This window comes from Schistocerca cancellata, chromosome 2 (assembly GCF_023864275.1).
Source record: "Schistocerca cancellata isolate TAMUIC-IGC-003103 chromosome 2, iqSchCanc2.1, whole genome shotgun sequence".
NCBI lineage: Eukaryota > Metazoa > Arthropoda > Insecta > Orthoptera > Acrididae > Schistocerca > Schistocerca cancellata.
In genome coordinates this window covers 918815471-918830962 of record NC_064627.1, presented here as the reverse complement: position 1 = coordinate 918830962, position 15492 = coordinate 918815471, and positions in this window count along the sequence as shown.

Below are 15492 nucleotides of genomic sequence, written 5' to 3'. Positions count from 1 at the left end.
AAAATTTAGTACGTACCAAGCTGAGCTGCAGTCACAGGTAAGCTAAAATACGGTAACAAAACTCGCACTCTTAATTTGTGCTTGTGTAATCTAAATATTGTAGCCAGCTATGAATACCTTAACTGAACTTTGAAATTAAAGCAGTGAAATCGAATTATATTACTTTAATGCTGGCGTTTGAATTTCAATGACACTCGGGTTCATTTCGGAAAAGGAAGGGACCCTGCTTGGTAATGCAATTGGGACAATGAGCAACAAACGTTCATGCTAAGTTGCTGTAATTTTGTGATGCAACAATTTTAAAAGTTTGAAAAGCTGAGGTCTGCCATACAGTTCTAAAACTTTACGTGCTTCCAGTCTTCCTTGTTGGTTGATTGAAGGTTTGAAGCCGTCGATCGAGGAGGTGGCGACAGTCACTCATTGTCGGCCGTCGCTGTTGTAGAAGCTGGATGTTGGCGCGCCTTCTTCTCGACACGGTCACCAGACGAAACGGGCTCTTGATGTGCGCCAGCTAATGCTTCTCGTCCGCGACACCATGTCAGAAACTATCATAGCAAGTCGAGCGCAATTACATGCTGCCCAACCCCCAAAGCGCGGCAACTCGCGGGAGCGTCACACAACACACCTGCTCCACTGCACCACCCCAGCCAGACTCCCTCTCTGCCCGCGCTCCACGCGACACAGTTAACACTACCAAAGATCCTAAACACTTTGGTGCTCCACACGACCTATCGATGTATTCGTTCGATAGCATAGTTTTCCCTAGGCCAGACCCAGCGTAAAAATACAAATAATATTTACAAAACAAACCAATTATACATCGACGTAAATGCATAAATATATACAAATAGTAAAACAATTACAATATATAAAGACACAGAAGTATTATATCTTCAGGTAACAAAATAAGGAAAAAAATTTGCAGTGCAATAGATGGAAATAGGAGGATATGCATTTCCGGCTTTACAACCACACATAGAGATGCCGATTTTTGCTCCACGTAACGCCTCAAGTCAATCTGCAAACGGCTCATGTTGCTTCTTTTGGTTATCGCATTGTGCCTCGTCCACTGTATTCTCCTGACATGGCACCCAGTGGCTTATTCCTCTTTCCTCCAATGAAGAATGGTTCAAATGGCTCTGAGCACTATGGGACTTAACATCTGAGGTCATCAGTCCCCTAGAACTTAGAAGTACTTAAACCTAACTAACCTAAGGACATCGCACACATTCATGCCCGAGGCAGGATTCGAACCTGCGACCGTAGCGGTCGAGCGGTTCCAGACTGAAGCGCCTAGAACCGCTCAGCCACCCGGCCGGCTCGAATGAAGAAACCATTCTGTTGCACACATTTTCAGAATGACGGAGAGACGATTTTCGAGATGGAACATTTCCTGGCCAATCAAAATGACGATTTCTTTAACCAAGGTCTTATATCAAGTCATCCACCGTTGAGAAAATGTGTTACATTGGGGGTTGAACACGTAGAGAAAGCCTCATACCAGCATTAGGTTTCATAGCCGCAGACGGATACCTTCCAGGCGGTAATTACAAATTTAAGAGTGCGTCTCGTATATCCTGAATTGTGACTGGTCTATCACACTGCCCTAAGGTTTGTAAAACACTAATTTCGCTCCCGATGACAGTTTCTGATTGAGTTTTGTCTGCAAGAAATTCCTCAACTAGGATCACATTTGATAAGATAATCCGTAGTCACTAATTTTGTTAGCGAATTGATGACAAGGATCTATATCAAAGGTTTCCCGGAAGATAAAAGGTATAAACCAGACGTGACTATCCATCTTCAAGCGAAAGCTGACTTATGATCTTGTTTTCTGAAACACATAAATAAGTATTTAAATGCTTCTACCTTGAGAAACCGTTATTTCTTTCTTTTTTCATCCAGGCTGGTTTCGGTGATGTGTCGCGGTCATGAGCGAGTTCCCTTTATTTTTCTCAGCAACAGGCTCTATTTTTCACGTACTTATCTGTCATCTGCAGTGCAGATGTTTCTTATCAGCAATTTTTGTCCATCTCTACTCGCAAAATTACAGCGTAAGTGTTTACAGTTAAATAAATTGTAAACAGTAACACAGCGTGTGCTTGCGACATCAGTTTCATAGAGTCTTGACAATGTAGGAACCACAAAAATTTCAGGTGGCAAATTGAGATGAAATGAAGTGATCGTAGGTTATTATTGTCCGGGCGACCCCGTCAGAGGTACTTCGGCCGCAGAGTGCAAGTCTTTCTACAATGACGAAAAAAAAAAAAAAACTGCAACATAAAGAACGAGTTGTGAGACATAAACGAACGTTGGGAGGCGATTCTTTTTCTACATCTGAAGGATGAAGTCTGTTCAAATTTCGTGCCAGTCGCATAAAAGAGGCGCTAGTAGATCGATTATGGGGATCCGAATCAGGTTTGCTTTAAATTCAGGCACTAACGGTCGCAAGCGTTCGTTACCGTTGAGATTACTCATGGTGAGTTGATATTAGTCAATAATGCTTTTAGAATGACAAAAACGCCGTTACCAAAACCTCACTGAGTTTGAACGAGATCGTGTAAAAGGGCTACAGAAAGCTGGAAGTACCTTCTGCGACACTGCAGAAGGACTTGGCAAGAATGTAGCCACTGTATGTAATACCCGGCAGCGGTGCTCACGAGAACCACTTGGAAGGAATATAGCCACTGTACGTAGTTGATGTCAGTGGTGGTCAGGAGAATGTACGGTAACAAGAAGACCGAGTTCTGGACAGTTATCTGGAACCACCGAGAGGGAGGACAATCGTGTTCGGCGTATGGCTGTGGCGCGTCGTATAGCATCTTCAGCAGTGATTTTAGTGGCATTTGGCACCACAGTGACTCAACGAACTGTTACAAATCGTTTACTTCAAGTACAGCTCTGAGCCAGACGCCCTTGTAGCGCGCACTCCACTGACTCCATACTGCCGCCACTTGCGATGCGACTTCAGCGGTGTCACAGGAGAGCTCATTGGATGTCAGGGTGGAGGTCTGTCCTGTTTTCTGATGAAAGCTGGTCCTACCTCGGTGCCAGTAATGTGCGTGTTTTGCTTGGAAGGAGACCATTTGAGGGCCTGCAACCAACATGTCTGCGTGCTACACACACTGGACCTACACCTGGAGTTATTTTCTAGGGTGCGATTTCGTATGTCAGTAGTATCACTCTCATCGTTATCACAAGCACCGTGACGTAGGTACGTAGGTGCGGTGATTCTACTCGTTGTCTTGCCATTCGTGAATAACATTCCAAGGGATGTTTTCCATTTTCCAACAGGTTGGTTCAAATGGCTCTGAGCACTATGGGACTTAACTGCTGAGGTCATCAGTCCCCTAGAACTTAGAACTACTTAAACCTAACTAACCTAAGGACATCACACACATCCATGCCCGAGGCAGGATTCGAACCTGCGACCGCAGTGGTCGCGCGGTTCCAGACTGTAGCGCCTAGAACCGCTCGGCCACTCCGGCCGGCATTTCCAACAGGGCAACGGCGGTTATTAATGTACCACTATTTAATATTTGCAATGGCTTATCTTACGCTTACATTAACCTGTTATCTTTGCAATATTAATCACATAAATCTGTTACCCACACAAATGTATTCCCCAGTTTTCATTACTCTATATTAATCACTTTTTGGTGTTGCGATTTTTTTCCTTCAGTATATTTGATGACATTTTGGCGACTTGTACATCGACGACGATGACAGGAAGAGATAATGAAGACAACACATGCATCTATTTCGCGACTGGCGAATTTCACCGACCCGGTTGGGAATGGAAACCTGGGCCCCAGGACCTAGAGACAGCAACGCCAAACACGAGATGTGGACAGATGATAGTCTTCACAGAAACATCGTCTATGCTGCTGCTGACAGACATCTGCTAAGAAAAATAAAGCGAATCCACTGATGGTGGTAAAACATCACCGAAACGTGTATTGCTGCGAAAAGAAGAAAACTATATGCACAAGGCAGAAGTCATTCAGAACAACGAGACGTCCTTGTTTTATGAATTTGGGTTAAAAGTGGTCGAATACGCAAAATTTGGTAGAATCCGTGCTGATTCCCGAAGTTGGACTGACCGTTGATCTGAAGTGTTACCGTACTTGAGCACTAAAAGGTTTCCATAATATAAAATGAAGTAAGTAAGATAGGTCTCTCTTTGCGTCCTATTCTTCAAACACTCGTTCAGTATCCTGCATAAGATTCATAGTGTATCAGAAACACTTTACCCCTTCTTGTAATCGTATGGTAAACAATATGAAAGATTGTTGGTACCTTATTGGAGAAACGGAAATTTTCATAAGTTTTCCGCACTACTCAAGTAATGTGTTAGTTGACTCGTACTGGAACAAGCGCTCTTTGAATTTTCAACGTAAGACTTTTCCGCAATGCGCGAGGACTTTCTTGAGGGGTCTCCCACAGGAGTTTGCTGAGAATTTATGGTACACACTCGTGCTAACCAAATAAGGCTGTGATGAACCGTGCTGCTTTATCTTTTCTTGTTCCCCCCGTGATCCTGCTCTGAAAGCGTGCTATGACGACGAACAATACATCGTTTCTTACAAATTAAAAACTGTGTTCAGTATCAGTCGTATGGACCCTTTACACAACCAGCGACAACTGATATGTATATTTAAGTGGTCACTTTCTAGTCTAACGACTGAGTTAGACCTAATGGACAACGGTTCTCCGTGTCTTCCGGCCTTCTTTCCTTACAACCCTCAAAAAGAGGAATTGTAATTCAGTAATTTCTGAAAAATTCATAATATGATCGTTCATCTTCTCATCTTCCCTTCCGGTATCTTTATCAAAGGTTGTGACCGTACGCCAAAACTTACTGATTTTTAAAATTTATTTCACAGTTCGATGGATCACTTGTTGCTAATGAGATAGTTGCACACACTGTCTTAGTTTCTTTTGCATTCTATTTGAAATGTATTCGCAGTTGGTGGACAACCACCAGTGTATAATAGAATGACGATAATGAAAATTTGTGCCAGATCGAGCCTCGAACCCGGATCCCTCGCTTATCGCGAGCAATCGCCTTACATTTAGGTAATCCAAGCGCGCTTCACGTCAACGGTTTAGTATGTGGCCCTTTGGGTACATTTCCTGCTCGTGGGAACACTAACAACACACAGTAAATACCGTGTATCCCTATACAAAGTTCGATGCATGCACGTCCACGCCATGAGCTCTGCGCCACGTGTACACTCTCTGTATACGGCTGAGTTACGTAAGGGCGAAAAAGCGAGTTTCCGACGCTTTAACATGGGTACCTGCCAGCTAAGGGGGTCAAACCTAACAGTAAAAATCGGCAATCCAGGATCAAAAGAATGGTTCAAATGGCTCTGAGCACTATGAGACTTAACATCTGAGGTCATCAGTCCCCTAGAACTTAGAACTACTTAAACCTAACTAACCTAAGAACATCACACACATCCATGCCCGAGGCAAGATTCGAACCTGCGACCATAGCGGTCACGCGATTCCGAACTGAAGCGCCTAGAACCGCTCGGCCACACCGACCAGGATATCCAGGATCGCTGGGGGCTTGCGTCGGGACGATAACCCAACCTGTAAAAATAAAATGTTCCGAAATCTGACGCAGAAACAGTTGACTGACCTGTGTACGATGAACTGGCAGATGAAGGAGTTCGGCACTAAGAAGAAAAGAGTAGAAGAATCTTCTACAGGAGGCCAACTCTCGCTGACGGCTGTTGCACCGATGATGATGATGATGATGATGATGATGATGATGATGACGACGATAAAGATAAGAACGCTTCAGGCCAGATCCAAACCACGTAACTACAAACTGCAGTCGTACGTTCATTATGCAAGCATGCATGCACATTGCATCGTATTTGTGAACAACACAGGCACTGCTGTACATCGTATTTGTCTGCGATACTGGACAAGCGACTTTCAATTACAGTGTCTCCCATGTACAGAAATATACATAATTAATGTACGAGTGCAGATTGTAGATACGTGGCTGACGACATGTGGCAGTTGAGCTCTGGCAGTGAAGCTTGCAGGGATAGCCCAATGGTATAATCCAGCCTTAGCAGCTGAGTAGAGCGGATGTGCTGTGTGTTTCTGACTACAGCGCGAGCACGCTCACCTTGTTTACTTCTTCTGGCTGACACTAACATGACGCTGTAGCGCGACAAGGTCCTGACTAACCAACACCGAAAATCAACATTGAAATTAGCTTTTAGAAACGACTTTGCCAGACCAAAAGCATTCGCTATCGAGCGTTTTTTTAAAATAGAAGGTATCCAATTTTCGATTGTATATAATATGGTCTATGTGAAATTTATTAACGACGCTACATGCGACAAGGTTCTTCGAGAGATGAAGCAAGAACTCCGGTTCTGCCATGCAGACGGAAATGTTCGCGACGTCGAGGTTGCCCATTCCGGACTGGGACTGTGTACTATACTCATATTCGAAATCTCAGCAGACGACGTGGCTGCACTAAGCCCGTAAGGTATAATACAAGAACACGCGGCGGAAAAGTAGACCCAATTTAAGACGCATCCAGTCCTAAACAAAGTACCGCAGATGGGCATTGAACTTCGACGACACGTACCATCATACCTCGAAATAGGAGGCTGCCGTGTCATAATCATTTATGACGGCCAGCCTAAAACTTGCTTCGTAGGCGGCAAGGAACGTCATCTACGTTCTGAGTGCATCCAAAATCGGATCATACAACTTCCACCGCAGGATGTGGCATCTCCAAGAGGGCGACAATCCTCCCAGTAACTTACGCAGTGGCGCTCGTGACTTCTCCGTCTGTTCAGACGCAACAGACCGACGTTCGTGTACCGGAACAGCCCGCCACTGACCGACGCCTGGCCGATCAGTCAGCCTGACTAGTGACTGAACTCTGTACGACGCCATCGATACCACCGAACACTGCAGCACCCCCGAAGCAGGACGGTAATCGATACACTTATCGTACCAACAGTAGCCTTTGGGCTGGCGAGGCTGAGTCAGTGCCAAGCACGAAAACATAGTTTCGAAAGCAATACCGCAGGACAGTGTCGGAACACGGCAGCTCCCACACGCCGGTGAGAGAAAACTCATCGTGCAGGACGCCGACCATGCGGCTGACACCATTTCCACCGACTGCAGAAAGGATGGCGAGGCGGGCAGCTTCCGTCTGCCAGTCATCTGCGGGGAACAGTGATCAACTGGGAGGTTCCAACACAAGGTGCGAAACCGCTCGGTCCCTTCCCATCAACAACTACGACTTTCTGCGCCTACGAGGTTCATTCAAGTTCTAAGGCCTCCGACTTTTTTTCTAATTAACTACTCACCGGAAATCAATGAAACTGGCATTAGTTCTCGACGTAATCGCCCTGCAGACGTACACATTTTTCACAACGCTGACGCCATGATTCCATTGCAGCGGCGAATGCTTCTTTAGGAATCTCTTTTGAATATTGGAAAATCGCTGAGGCAATAGCAGCACGGCTGGTGAATGTGCGGCCACGGAGAGTGTCTTTCATTGTTGGAAAAAGCCAAAAGTCACTAGGAGCCAGGTCAGGTGAGTAGGGAGCATGAGGAATCACTTCAAAGTTGTTATCACGAAGAAACTGTTGCGTAACGTTAGCTCGATGTGCGGGTGCGTTGTCTTGGTGAAACAGCACACGCGCAGCCCTTCCCGGACGTTTTTGTTGCAGTGCAGGAAGGAATTTGTTCTTCAAAACATTTTCGTAGGATGCACCTGTTACCGTAGTGCCCTTTGGAACGCAATGGGTAAGGATTACGCCCTCGCTGTCCCAGAACATGGACACCATCATTTTTTCAGCACTGGCGGTTACCCGAAATTTTTTTTGGTGGCGGTGAATCTGTGTGCTTCCATTGAGCTGACTGGCGCTTTCTTTCTGGCTTGAAAAATGGCATCCACGTCTCATCCATTGTCACAAGCGACGAAAAGAAAGTCCCATTCATGCTGTCGTTGCGCGTCAACATTGCTTGGCAACATGCCACACGGACAGCCATGTGGTCGTCCGTTAGCATTCGTGGCACCCACCTGGATGACACTTTTCGCATTTTCAGGTCGTCATGCAGGATTGTGTGCACAGAACCCACAGAAATGCCAACTCTGGAGGCGCTCTGTTCAACAGTCATTCGGCGATCCCCCAAAACAATTCTCTCCACTTTCTCGATCGTGTCGTCAGACCGGCTTGTGCGAGCCCGAGGTTGTTTCGGTTTGTTGTCACACGATGTTCTGCCTTCATTAAACTGTCGCACCCACGAACGCACTTTCGACACATCCATAACTCCATCACCACATGTCTACTTCAGCTGTCGATGAATTTCAATTGGTTTCACACCACACAAATTCAGAAAACGAATGATTGCACGCTGTTCAAGTAAGGAAAACGTCGCCATTTTAAGTATTTAAAACAGATCTCATTCTCGCCGCTGGCGGTAAAATTCCATCTGCCGTACGGTGCTGCCATCTCTCGGGCGTATTGACAATGAACGCGGCCTCATTTTAAAACAATTCGCATGTTTCTATCTCTTTCCAGTCCGGAGAAAAAAAATCGGAGGCCTTAGAACTTGAATGCACCTCGTACATCGCGCCCCGAGGCCGTCGACACCAGGCAGGACCTCGGCCCGAGCCCACTGAAGTCTGAACACCACCTGGAGGGGCGCGTTCAAAAGGATGTGGCGTCACTCGCCATGACCTCTTCACCATCATCGTGGATAACCCTGACCAACCACCGAAACGCCAGGTTACAAACGAATCACATGGTTAGCTCTCCAGCCAATATCCAACTCCTGACAAACAATACGAGCAACAGGAGTCGACTTTGCATCCCTGCAAGAAGTGTAAAAGAACGCACTCTCGAACTGTTATGGTTACGCAACGTATGGGACATCTGGTGGTCCCGCAGACACCAGTGTGGCGATTATATTACATATACGGTATCGAAGCCACCGGCATCACGTATCTTCCCTCCGCTCGAGGATTAAGGGTCACAGCACCGATATCCTGTTCATTAATGTTTAAGCGCAGTTGGGTTCCTCCAAATGTCGCGACCGGTCAATGTTTACTCCGCTGACATCGCCCCTTTTCATAGGACTACATGAACGCAGCGTCTTCACTGGCGATTTTAACTGCGCCCTGCATCCCGATCACCGAATTCTGCACTACATGCTTTGGCTGGAACTGGGTATAATGATTCACGATCTTCACTTGAGTGACACAGAGGGAAAGATGTAAGGCGACAGCTCTGGACTCATGCATCTTATCAGCCCACTGGATTGCATATGTGTACGTGTGTCACGAGGTCTTACCCGGGGAGTTGAGGCCGCCGAAAGATTACCTCAGGCTTTCTCTGGTCACGGTGGCCGAATCTGCACGATCCATCTCTGTCCTCAACAAGTGCGGCTTAGTAGCGGCCTTTGGAAGATGTACGTACTACACCTCCAGTCACCGTAACTTGGGCCAGCTATGAACGACGTCTCTCGCAATACCACTCGACTTAGGCGTCGTGGCTTCTCTGTCATTATGTAGACAAAAACTTTATCATTTCCCTGAACAATACTGAGTTTTGTTTTATTTGATATTAGAACAGCTTTTATTTCCGCTATATCTTTTGTATGAATCATAAAATCCTAATTTTTAACTGATATAGCCTACATGACCACGTCAGCCTCACTCGTATTATTATGCAATTCTCTAAGTGCCTTTCTTTCTAAAGCTATCGAACAATCTAGAAGTGTTACCTCAATGCAGACCGCAAAGGCGTAAAATGCTTGTGTCTGTGCGAAACACAACGACCCACTAGTTGAACTGAATGTGTTTTCATTGACCCTTATAAAATGAAAAACACAACGACTTTGTAAATCTGGAGGTTGAGTCAATGTTATTGATACTGATCGGATGAAACAAGTTTACTGTCACCAGTCACTGTTTATCTATCTCTACGACGCGTTTCAAAGTTTTAAAGCTCCATCGTCAGGTGAATTTACATTTGTTGGTATGGCATATGTGTCTGTTACGTTATGCCGGCCGTTGTGGTCGAGTGGTTCTAGGCGCTTCAGTCTGGATCCGCGCGACCGCTACGATCGCAGGTTCGAATCCTGCCTCGGGCATGGATGTATGTTATGTCCTCAGGTTAGTTATGTTTATGTAGTTCTAAGGTCTAGGGGACTGATGACCTCAGATGTCAAGTCCCATAGTGCTCAGAGCCATTTGAACCATTTTCAGTTGTGTTACGTTTTTTGGAAGAACTTACGGCACTGTCTAGTGGAGAAATAAAACACTATTTCAGAACATAGTTTTTTTTACGAAAACTATACGTATATCTAACGGTAAACATCAAATAAGTAAAACAGGATACCTCCAGTGGTCACAGGTTCCTTTCACTGTCGTGCACATCACATGTATACTGTCATATTTCGTAAACAAAGAAACTATTAGGTGCAAGGATCATGTAGCAAAAGAGAAACATTATCAAAAAAATACAAAGAATGTATATCATAGCAATATTACTACGGAATAAGTTTTAAAGGATCTTGGAGACCTTTGTTTTGAGGTGTTGAACACATGCGTTGGAATATTTCAGATGGATTATAAATCCGATTTTGTCAAGTTTATATAGCTTATAGTGCCACAAGTTGCTCCAAAAATCGTTCACAGCACGTATGTCATACTAACAAATGTAGATCCACCTGATGATGAAGCTTTAAACCTTTGAAACACGTCGTGAGATAAATAAACAGCGACTGGTAACAGTATACTTGTTGTTTGATTCGATGTCAATAACAGTCACGGTAAAGCCTAACTTAAAATGTTCGTATTTAAAGTTATTGATAATGTACCTCACAGCTTAAGGCAGATGGAAACTTAAACCGATTACGTACTGAGGAGCAATTTAGGTGAAACGTAAATCACTAGACGACATCGGCTTTACGCTGTTGATGAAACATCTAAGAGCTGTGACGACTTTATCTCTCCAAACTGTTTCTGCTCAGTGAATGAAGCTCAACAGCCTTTCCCACCATCTGGTGACATCTTTCTAACACATGGCTCCATATACCTTTCCTCATAGAAATTATGATTCTCCAACTTTCTTTGGGCATCCCCCCCAAACACCGACCTCATCTCTCCCCAGAATTCGCGATTTATGTCTTCCGGTAACATCTGCCATCTGCCTCAACCTGAATTATTTCTTAGTGACTGTCACCTCGTCGCCGTATTTTCACAATAAGCTATTCGTATTTGAAGCTCTATAAACAACATTCTCGACGGTTATTCTTACCTGACGTGGTCTCTTTACATATACATCACGGAATTATGTACAGTGATCTACACGTATTTGAATTCTTACCTCATATACGACCTGCGATGAAATGTTCGGACAGCTTTAGTACCTAATCAAAGTTAACTACTTTCCACTGATAGGCGTTATTGCTTCTGTTAATGATCATCATCCAGTCTAACAATAAATACAGAACAACCTCGTCGATTTCTAGCTTCTTGTTACTGCATGTCTCATAAGAAAAAACATGACTAAATTAGCGTACTTTGATTATTTTCTTTCAATTATTTATTTTGGAAAATGCTGAGAAAATTTTTCTTTCAGCAGGAAGCTTTAACCACGCAAAAGGCTTAATAAGAATATCATTCTGTGCTTATCCACAACCTTCTTGTAGAAAACAATGTAGGAATTTTAACTAAATGTTAACAGTGTTCTCTGTTGAAATTAATTTCCTGTAAACAATCTATTGACTTTCAGAAGACTCAACGGTGTCCACAATCGTAACGTGAAAAACTACCTACTTTTACTCTTTGTTCCAGTTGACTGTAGCTTAGAAAGGAATATGTAATGCTGTCACCAATTCTTTTTGGAGGCGCACCTTAAGATATAAAATTGCTACACGCGTAAATGTTTAAAAGCAAATTATGGCAATTAGTGTATAAAGTTATTCATTCCAGTTATTCCAGTCTTTCGTATTAATGATCCATGAATTACTTAGAAATATCAAACACCCTTTTTACTAAAAAGACAGCAGTCACATAGGTGACAATTCTGAGATTGTAACTACGATTTTAGCGTCAACTTCCACGACGTGCAAGAATCATCTAGAACCTGTTGCTTAAGACTCAGTTTGTCTAATGTCCTTATGCGAATACTGTTGTCATGATCTTTAGTCCGAAGACTGGTTTGACGTAGCTCTTTATCTTATCCTAGCCTCCAGGGAGCTCCATAAAGATTGGCTCCTACGTCCATTTGAACCTGCTTACTGTAGTCCATCTTTTAGTCCCCTCAACAGTGACGAGTCCTCTGGGTCAGGGATTTTCTCTGCCTCGTGATGACTGGGTGTTGTGTGCTGTCCTTAGGTTAGTTAGGTTTAAGTAGTTCTAAGGTCTAGGGGACTGATGACCATAGATGTTAAGTCCCATAGTGCTCAGAGCCATTTGAACCATTTTGAACGAGTCCTCTACTAAAAAATAGCCATTCTTTGACTGATTAAGATCTGCTCTACCATCCAGTCTCATTTAGTTGTACCGTAAATTTTCTTCCTTCCCAAATCGACTGACTTGTCTGAACAGCTTATCGTCAACGCTTCACCGTCATGGAAGGCTAGACTCTAGATAAGTGCCTTAAGAAAAGACTTCCCACGATTTGAATTTACATTCCATTTTAAGATTACTTGACATCGTCAGTGGGTTAGGAGGCGATCTGCTGTATTTGATAGTCTAGTACCGTTTCAGAAAACTTTATTGCCCAGAACGCAAGCTTTGTTACATACATAAGTAGTTTCAGCGATTTCAATGGCCATCTTCAAATCTGCAAATGCTCACAACGAAATACAACTCATTCATCTTATCCAACAAAAAACGTAAAAAAGTTGTAATACAATTAAGTAGTTTGTTTGACCTATACGGCAATATCAATACTGGTAAGTAACTAATAACCGCATGTTTATGTACAACACATAAGAAGTATAATAATATAATGAACTGAGCCGAAGTCCTCATTAACATTACACCATTGTGCTACATATACATTGCCTACCCACGGCCGGCCGTGGTGGCCGTGCGGTTCTAGGCGCTACAGTCTGGAACCGCGTGACCGCTACGGTCGCAGGTTAGAATCCTGCCTCGGGCATGGATGTGTGTGATGTCCTTAGGTTAGTTAGGTTTAAGTAGTTCTAAGTTCTAGGGGACTGATGTCCTTAGAAGTTAAGTCCCATAGTGCTCAGAGCCATTTTTGAGCCTACCCATGATCACAGAACTTGGAACATGTTAGACATTGTAAAGAGTGCTGAGCATTCTCACTCTGTGCAAAAAGCTGAGCGGGATCCCATGTGTATGATGATCTTACACTTTCTCAGATAATAACCATAGCGATTTATCACGCTGTGGTGTCACCGCCAGGCACCACACTTGCTAGGTGGTAGCCTTTAAATCGGCCGCGGTCCGGTAGTATACGTCGGACCCGCGTGTCGCCACTATCAGTGATTGCAGACCGAGCGCCGCCACACGGCAGGTCTAGAGAGACTTCCTAGCACTCCATCCAGTTGTATAACCGTCTTTGCTAGCGATGGTTCACTGACAAAATACGCTCTCATTTGCCGAGACAATAGTTTAGCATAGGCTTCAGCTACGTCATTTGCTACGACCTAGCAAGGCGCCATTATCAGTTACTATTGATATTGTGAATCATGTACCGTCAAGACCGACGTTCATCATTAATGGATTAAAGTTAAGTATTCCACCAGCTACGTCCGTTTTTTTCTAAATTCTAATTTCCCTGTCATGTTCCAGACCTCACGCCAGCCTGCGTGAGCTAAAACGCGTGCATTTCGGCCTCCTTTAGTAAAACGGTGTTGGCTCTCTTGCCAAACACAACACACGCCATCCTCCATGACATAGGAAGCAATTGAAGTTGTCCTGCTGACGGAAACAGGCAGACTAACTGCCCCAGATCATTTACACCTTAAATCGTAGCTATTGTGAAGTTACAACACTGCTTATTCCGTTATAAGCAAAATAAAATACACCAGTTAATTAAAATCTGTTAGTAGCCATTAGACTATATGGCAAACATAACGGTATGTAACAGAAAACAGTGGAAATTGTTAGATGCGTTTAAAATCTCACACGTAATCTACCCATATATTTAAGGCACGAGATTGAAGCTCGTTTATCAAACTATTTTGTATGACAACGCCATGGAACAGAGTTGTACCAGTGTAAAAAATGTATATAAACAGCTTCACACTCAACAGTATGTTAAAATACTTAAAATATATAAGCTGCACAGATATTTAAGGTACGATATTCAGGCAGGCTTTATCAATTTTGTTACATGAAAACGCCATGAGGCAGAACCGTAGAAGTTCAATAAGTTCATATAAACAGCGTGACAACTTAGGATCTTTTTTTGCAAAGAAGATTCGCGTTTGTTGTCTTCTTGGAATGAAGTTGTAGACTTTGAGAAAGACTGTACCGTGTTTGAAAACACCATTGAAACGTCATAGGTCTATGTTCAGCTTTTCGTTATCTCTGTGTCACATCCCTGTTCGAAGCGAGGATTACTCCTCTCTTGAGGAGACAGATTACGTCCAGATTTGTGGGGAAACAACAGCCGTCTTTTATCAGTGTATAATCGCCTTTCCTCTCCCCAGCTACCCCTTTTTACGATCATGCTTGGCTTTTGCACGCTCTTGTATATAATACTGCTTGCTTATTTCCGTGTCATAATAGAATTTCCATTCAACAACCCTGACGTTTTAAACTGTTGCCCTAATTTCAGTCTTCCTCTCCTTTTATGTCCCTCATGTCATCAGTTCTAATATACTGATGTGTAATATTCAAAATTGTCACCTTTCTTTCATCTATTTCCATTTCTTTGCCCAATTTTCGACGTGTCCCACACACTTTACTTTCTCTTTAAAACATAGCACATTCTGGGTGCTCTTTTTTCTGTTTGATGACATCCCGACGTCTTTACTTATTCTGCACTACTGAAATCCTAAGGAATAACGGAAGAGGTTTTTTTGAGTTTAATTTCTTTCTGATTTCTTAATTATCTCCTATAGGACCAAGAGCCGTGTCCCTTTCTTCCAGCTTCTCCAGTTATCCAGCACATGAACTATTTCTTACTCCTAAGACAGTGTATACGGTACGCATCACTTTCCTCACTATCTTAATCAAGACCTCTTCTCCCAAAGGCAAAGACATGAGAGGGTCCCTGAAGTGACAGTTCTCAGGAGGTTGCTCTTTGTTTCTACTACACAACTTACTGTCGAAAATATTTTAAATTGACGAAGTAACTGCTAATATTTTCATATCCATGCATAGCGTTTGTACTAACGATCTGTTTTTAACTGTTAAGTTTCCATCACCAGTTTTATACTATGTTCCAAGATGCATGACGAACTAAAGAAAAGCTTACTAACACGAAGAGTATCACGATGAAGTCG